The sequence below is a fragment of the Kogia breviceps genome, chromosome 17 (genome assembly GCF_026419965.1).
Source record: "Kogia breviceps isolate mKogBre1 chromosome 17, mKogBre1 haplotype 1, whole genome shotgun sequence".
In the NCBI taxonomy this organism is placed as follows: domain Eukaryota; kingdom Metazoa; phylum Chordata; class Mammalia; order Artiodactyla; family Physeteridae; genus Kogia; species Kogia breviceps.
In genome coordinates, this window is record NC_081326.1 from 7,302,980 (window position 1) to 7,311,225 (window position 8,246).

The 8,246-nt window shown below is 44.7% G+C and overlaps 1 pseudogene; it reads right to left on the reverse strand.

Annotated features, from left to right (window-relative positions):
• Positions 1-778: 778 nt before the first annotated feature.
• Positions 779-8,035, reverse strand: LOC136792956 (PC4 and SFRS1-interacting protein pseudogene; annotated as a pseudogene).
• Positions 8,036-8,246: the final 211 nt, after the last annotated feature.

The window sequence follows — 8,246 nt, forward strand, 5'->3', positions numbered from 1 at the left end:
TGCTACTTCTGGGTTCAGTCCTTAAAATAATGTGTGTGCTTCTCTGGACTCTTTTTTCATGATCAGCTTTGATCACGCTGGTGAGAACAGTGCCCTGGGGTTCAGGACGACCTGGTGGGGCAGGATCTCTCACCTTTGCACTGGTGCCCGGTGGAGACATGAACTTCTATCTGCTTTTTCAAATTTTTATTTATTTTTATTTATTTATTTAAAAACTTTATTTGAAAATTTTGGTTACGGTTTCATTTTTGTTTTCTTAACAAGTCTCCTGTTTAATCTCTCAGGATTAAACAACAATAATTAATCTTCTAAAGAACTGAACAACCACGGAATGTCAAGGGGAAGGGCAAAAGTGCCCCATTCTCTGGGGGTATAGTAGCTACTCCAGGTTAACACCTAGCTTCAAAACAAAATGAACTTTTATGTTTTCCAAATGAAATAATGTACAACCACCATCTTCATCTGAGCTTATTATAACTTTCAAACACAAAGCTTCATTTTAAGCTTGGTAAAAAAACTTTTAACAGGAATGATGGCCGACCTTAGTATGTAGTGTGTATCTTACAGGAAATGTTTTTTTTAACAATCATAGCACAGTAATAATGCCATTAATGAAGTCCTCAATTTAGAATCTGGAACATTCTTCCATCAAGGGCGGGGAGGGGGAAATTCAGTCCAATGAGTCTGTCTCAAGATCTTCATCTCTTGTTTGCTCCACTTGTATTCTCTTTTCTGTAACTGGATTAATGCTTTGAGCCCAAAATGAGAATATTTTTTATTACCGTAGATTACGTGTTGTTTGGTGCTCAGTTTCCATTTGTTCCTCTTGCTTGCCTTTCCTATCTTCTGCTGCTTTCTCATGTTGGCCTTTCAGCATATTCCTTCTCTGAGCAGTTTGAAAGCTCCTTCCACCTTTTCTCTCCTTTTCACCTTCTTGATCATCTCCTTCCTCTTCAGAATCAGAGGCTGACGTAAGCCCTGTTTTAGCTAAATTTTTCCTTTCTGATTCAACTTCTTTTTTCCCCTCTTTTTTTTCTGGCTCTTTTCTTGGCTTATCTTCTTCCTTCTGGCCCTCTTCATCCTTTGAAAGTTGCTTTTTAGGTTGTTTTTCCTCTTTTGCCCCCTTTTCTTGCTTTTGTCTTCTTCAGTCACCATGTCACTCTCCGAAGGACAGGGCTGTCTTACCATTTGGGGTCTGCCTCTTGGTTTTGGGGTCTTGACTTCTGTAGCTGCACGTCGTCCTCTTTTAGGGCTCACTTTTAGATTAACAGGTGCTGTTGCTGTAGTCACGACTCCTGCCTCCTCGGTTTCTACTTGTTTCTCTGTCTTTCTCTTCCTCCCTCTTCTGGCAGCTTTTGGAGTGGTTATGTCAACTGCTTTAGTCACATCCTCGTTGCTGGCTTTATCTTCATGGTCAGTATCTTCCTTTGAAACGCTAGTTTCTTTTTCTTCAACTTCAACATCAGAAGAGGCATTTGATGGTTTAGTTGATGCCTGTTGACTTGAAAATTTCACTTTCGGATTGTTATCTATCTCCCATAAACCGTCATTAAAGCCTTTTCGTTTATTTGGTTTGCCGTACTTTTCCTTATTTTCTGAGTAAGGAAATATGTCCTTTGGGCCTAAAAAAGCAGTCTCATGAGTTCCAAAAAAGAAAACGGGTAGTTTGTTTGTGGGTGGTTTTACAGCTCCATCAGGAACTTCACCTACCTGCCGCCGCCGTCGCTGCGCTGCTCCCTATCTGCTTTTAAACCACTGAAATTTGGGGTTTCTTTATTAGCCCTTAGCAGCTTAGCTCTTACCCTAACTAATACACCAAGAAAGTCTCCCTTCCTTCCTTCCTTCCTTCCCCCCTCCCTCCCTCCTTCCCTGCCTCCCTCCTTTCCTTCCTTCCCTCCTTCCTCGCTTCTTTGAGCACATTCCAACAGAAGTTTAGGTTGGCTGGTCTGAAAATGAATTCATTTTCTTAGATAAGAGAATAAAAATTTCATGAGCAACCCGTAAGGTGCCGTGCTATGTATCTGGCCTAAAAAGAGGAATAAAACCCAATTCTTATACTTGAGAAATTGAAGGTCCAACAAAAGTCTTTTGATTTAGTTTTGTCTCCAGCCAGTCTGGAATTATAGAGCTGTTCAGCGGTTTAGGGACAAGATTTTGCTGAGCTTCGAAGAAGCCAGAAAAATGCAGAAATTTGGTGGCAAATTGGTGGTTTTCTCTTGATATTCTGCAGAAAATCACATTAAGATGAAACTGAACTTTGCCCCCTCTGCCTGACAAATGAGAAGAAGGTATTCATGTCTCAGTACCTGCAGCCCTGTATTTGATCCAAGTCTCCCCAGAGTAACTGAAATCGTGCTGTTGCCATTTTCTTATGATGGGCCATACCCTCTTGGTGTAATTCAACCCACTTACTTCTCTCAAGAACCTAACTGACGTTTACAGATGAGGTAATAGATCCAGAGAGGATAACTAACTTCTCTGTCATCATGGAGACAGTGGGGGGTGGAAGCAAGTTTGAAACCCATCCTGGTACCCAAAGGCCAGGGCCCCTCCTGAAAGCTCCGTTGCCTTCCATGGGGGCAGCTTTGCACTTAGATTATTCAGAGTACTGCTTCGGGCTTCTGCTTTTCATGGCAGAAATAACCTCACAGACTCTGGGTCCCACTGCATCCTCAGCCCCAGGCTGGAGACTAGCCTCTATTACTCAGAACTTATGAAATTCCGTAGTTCTTTATATTCAAGCATCAGCACGTCTGACTTTTGTTTTCAATCCAGAACCTGCCCTGTTTTCACAGAACAAAAATGCAGATTCATGCTGAAAAGGAAATGATGGTTGGTCCTTGGAAAACAACCCAGATCCCAGGTCCCCACTTGAGCACAATCCCAAGTCAAGGTTTGCTGGCTGGGTGCTTCCCAGCCCTGTCACACTGATAAGGGCTTTCAGACATACCAAAGCGGGCGAAAATGAAAGAGACCCTTCCTTTTTCTTGTTGTTCCAGATCAGATAACATTGCCTGATTAGTTCCTCCACCATGAATTCACACCGCATGTACCCACACGCCAGCCCTCTGCTAAAAGGCCATCAGCTATATTGCTTCCTGCATAATAATTCACATTTTGCCTCATGCTTTCCCTTCTCCACCTCTGTTTCCGGCTCCTCCCCCTGAAGTAGCAAAGTGCCTGCAGAGAAAATGCGTCAACAGGTGAAATTTATAGGAGTTTCCTGGCCCGCACAGAAATGTGAAGCACAGGTATCCCCAAAGGAGAGATTTTCTTACCCAGACACTTACCCTCTTGCATATGCCCTGATTCTATTCACATGTGGGTTCTCTAGAGACACCAGTTATCTTTTGGACGGAATCAGCGTGTGGAGCTCCCGTTTGGGAAGAGTGGCTTTGATGGAGGCCAGTTGGGATTATTTAGTTGCGGTTACAGAAAAGCCCAACCCAAACTGGCTTAGTCCAAAAGGGAATTTATTGACTCAAAGGCTGGAAGAGGGTGCTGACTACAGACAGGACGCAATTCAGGGCTCAGGCTTTACCACCGGCACCTGCCAACTTTTAAAAACTTTCTTCCTTTGTTCTGCCTTCCACTGCGTTGACTTTAGCCTTGAGTTTTATGGGTACCAGAAAGGTCCCTGCTAATCCACTCATTCTCTTATGTTTTAAGTCAAAGGTTACGAGTGAGAGTCTCTTCCCCAGAAGGTGCAGTGAAAATGTCATTGCATTTCATTGACTCTGACTAGGTCACATATGATCCAGGAAGATCAAAGGATGGGGAAAGTGAGATATGCTGACGGCTTAGGCCTTGGTCACAAGCTTCACTCCTGGGGCTCGGTGTGGAGTCCGCTCTAATGGGACTGCGTGGAGATCGGGTACGGTCACCCGGAGGCCTCCAGCACTGTTCCCTGCAGCGTGTGTTGCCTTTTAAGAAACGGTGCATAAGCGTCCCATAATGTTTTGTGTCCACTGCATAAGCCAGCTCCATACCTTGAAAATAGCCAGCCTCTGCTTACGTAAAATAAGAATTTACACCCAAAGCCAAGCTGGTTGGAGAAAAGGTTACTTACTGATTTAAATTCCAGGAGTCAGGCTAGTTTGCCAAAATTCTGATGCCAGTGGGTCGGTATAGAAAACGCTCAAAAATTCCTCAACGTCTACAGCAGGACCGCCTTCTATTCTTTAAAGCATGAAGAGCCTCCACTGGTTCGGTATTGAAGACGATGTCAATGAGCCTTTCTTATCGGTTTCACTGAGTTTTTGTTTTCTAAGAAGACTCTGATATTTTAGTTAGTTATAAAGACCTCTGTAGCCCGATCAGGCTGGTTCTGGAGGGGGTGGAGGAGTTTATGGTAGGAACGTGGGAGGTCGTTGGAAGCATGTTGACGGTATTATGACACACACACCAAAAGGTGTTCTCCTATAATGCTCTTTCTTCCAGTCATTCAGCTTCCTCAGATGGCTTTCTAAACAAACATCTGGAATTAGGTTATTCACTCTTCTTGTCAACTCTCAGTGTTAAATAGTCATCCTTTTAGCCACTGAACAATTGTTACTGGCTATGAACCTCCTTTCTTCAAACACTTTATTGTTGATTGTGTATCAGACCCTCTCTAAGCACGTCACATGCGTTATTTCATTTACGCTTCATAACTACTGTGTGACATAGAGACTATTATTATTATTCCAATTGTATGGAAGCTGAAACAGATCTCGAAGAGGTTAAATATCTTGCCCAAGGTCACACTGTTGGAGCCAAAGATTTTAAAACCATAGTATGCAAATAAAACAAAGATTTTTTGCCCCTGCTGCCACCAAGGTAGGGCACAGGAAGACAGACCTATAAATAAACAAGTGCATTTAATGCTGTGTTTGCTGTGATAATGAGCCTACACAAGGGAAAGTGGGAGAGAGAGAGAGAGAGAGAGAGAGAGAGAGAAAGCAGGAATTTCTCTGGCCAGGGCTGAAAGATTTGAAATGGGTGTTGGGAAAAGTTCCCTAGAGGAGGCTAAGCTGAGGTGCATAATGCTTTCCAGCTCGAAGGTGGGGGGTGAGAAGAGCATCCCAGAGATCAGAAGCCGTGCAGGCAAAACACAGATGCGTGATGCGGGAAACGCAAGCTATCTGGCCTGGGTGGAGCCTGAGGTTCAGGAAGCACAGAGATAGGAGCAGCCAAGCGGGACCCAGTCCATGAAGGGCCTGGTTGGGATTTGGTCAGGAGAGAATGGGGAACTGTTGAAGGACTTTAAGAAAAAGGTGACAGTTATTCATACCTAGTTTTTAAATCTTTTTGGGGGGGGTGATTTTTTTTTTTTTTAACATCTTTATTGGAGTATAATTGTTTTACAATAGTGTGTTAGTTTTTCCTTTACAACAAACTGAATCAGTTATACATATACATATGTTCCCATATCTCTTCCCTCTTGCATCACCCTTTCTCCCACCCTCCCTAGGGGGGGGGGATTTTTTATTGTGTAAAATCAACATAACAAAACTTACCATTTTAACCATTTTAATTGTAAAATTCGGGGGCATTAAGTACATTCACAATATTGTGCAACCATCTCCACCATCCATTTCTAGAAAATTTTCATTATCCCGAAAGGAAACTCTGTACCCATTGAACCATCATTCCCCCGTTTTCCCGACGACCTGCTGGATCAACGGAAGTTGTGCTGAAAAACAAGAGGAAATAAGCACATAGGTCCTCGACGTACGTTAGCACAAAGAACACTGTGACTTGTGCTTTTTTCAAAGGAAAAGCATCAACGTCGCTCCATTTTAGGGCCGAGAGACCCCGCAGTGTCTGGGGTGAGCTGTTCCTGCCAAGTCAGCCAGACGGCGGCAATGTTCCGTTCCCACCAAGATGTCCCTCTGTGGTTTCTTATAAAGGAAGGCAGTGCGTGCCCCAAATGGCTGTCCTGACTAAAACTGCTGGTGAACATCCCATGGCGGCAGGTTAGCCCGCAGACACCCACTGAGCACCTGCTCCGCGGACGGTGGCCGGGAGTCAGGTCAGAAGCAGAGAGGGGTAGGCAGCGATCCACAGCTTTCGAAGGAATCGTGGTGTCGCCGGGGAGAAGGACGAGGACACGTCAGCCTGTGACCTCAGGTGGGGTGGAACCGCCTGACCTGTGCTGATTTACCTTGTCACCACACTCGGTAGAGCTCTTTACAGTACTGAGCACATTATCATTTTACATCAGTTCCGCCCTCTTCTTGTATTAACCGTCAGACTGTTCACCCCATCATGGCAGACGCTTCATCTATTTTTGTTCATTATTGTCTCTTCGGAATCTAGCGTAGTTCTTGGCACGTAGAATGTGCTCAACTAATGCATATTGAATAAATGGTTGCTATAATTATATATATATGTGTGTGTGTGTATACACGCATACGTACATATATAATACACATATATGTGCATACCTACATCCATATACACACATATATTAAGGCTACAACACATTGTATATGTATACTTTCACCGAACATATAAATATATATACATTCAAGGTATGGATATATATGTACAAGTCATATTTTTTGACAAAAATAATGATCATTTATTGAGCGCTTTAATTTTTATAAACAGAAACTTTTTTCAGTGTTTTACATATATCATTTAATTTAATTGTCACGAGAATCCTATGAGGATTACTTAGCTTGTTTACGTTTTCCAAAAGAGGCAAAGCAAGCACAGAGAAGTTAAGAAACTTTCCGAGGGCCACACTATTTCACTTAGTATCAAGCCATATGTTTTGAAAGCACAAACAAAAAGTTCACAATAATCCAAACCATTTTTTTAAAAAGCTCCCACTTTGGAATCAATAGCTTCTTCCAGGCCTCAATGCTGCTTAAATACGGCCGCGCCGCTGCGGCTGCGAAGGTCCACGAGCTGGGTGTGTTAACTGCACGTCTGGCACACGCAGCCGTGGGCGCAGAGAGCTGGGTTTGTGGTTCCCAGTAAGAGGTCACCATCAGGGCTCGAATGCACTCAGACAGACCCACAGCCTCCCTCCGCAGTCTAATTAGAAGACTATTTATAGACCTCAGCGCTCCTCTCCAGACTCACTCTCAGTTCCTACGTACGCCCCCTGCTCTCAGCAGACAGCTTCACCTCGTGAGTCATTGAGAAAATTGAGGGCATGCGCGTGCTTTCTGGTAACTTCCCACCCTCTACCTACAATTTACCTACACCCACGTCCGTACTCCCAGCCGTGTAAGCCTCTCCCAGGGTCCGTGTCCTACCCCCGCCCTTCTGGGTTCATCTCTCATCCCTTCCCGTCCCAGGAGGCTCTCCAATCTTTAGGTCCATTTCCACGATGATGCCCCCGCCTCCTAACCTGCCCTGCATTTCCGTTTTGCCTCTTTCACAGCGCAGTCACGTGGAATCTTTGAAAGTGCAGGGTCACAGGCAACTCCCAGCGCACTAGCTCCAACCCACCCACGTCTCACTATTTCCAGGAATCCTATCAGGACATGAGTAACTAAGGGTGATATTAAATCCTCTCTACTTTTCCCCTCCCTTCCTTCCTTCCCTCCCTCCCTCCCTCCCTTTGAAAGTAAGTCATTTGCATACGTGAGTAGTTATTAATAGTAACACAGATCTCCGGGTGCACCTTGCAGCGGACTTCTAGACTCCGTCACCAGGCTTCGTCCCAAGCGCCTCTCACGCACCTCCACGTCCTCCCCGCCGCTCCCTGGCTCTGCTGCCAGCACCCCTAGAAAATCAGGGTGACTGGGACCTCCGCGTTGCCAATGACCTTTGTTCAGTCTTTTCATCCGGCTTCTGACAGCGTCCACCCTGCTTGTTTTCAGACTTCCGCGTTCACTGCCCGTTTCCCTCACAGCGCAGGAGTGCTTCCTTTTTCCTCCGCGGAAAAAGGAACCACATTTATTTCCTCCTCTTGTTCGGCCTGACCCTTGAAGGTCGGGTCCATGGGGTCCTGAGCTGAACCTCCCTGTCCTAGCTCTCTGAGCTTTCTGTAGGTGGCTTTATCCCCTGGCAGATTCTGTGTGCGTTCCTTAGGCATGTTACCCTTATCACTTCAGTTTCATTCGCTAGGTCTTCGAGAGCTTTAGCTGCTCGTTGTTGAGGTTTGCTTACTGGGATGTCGGTATTCGTCCAAGAAGAACTGTAGCTTGATTTTTCTAAAATCCTTCTTTTTGTTTTATTGTCAATACTATTCCCAAGGAAACAAGCATTTGATGACGTGTTAAGATGAAGCAGCACATTTCCCCAAG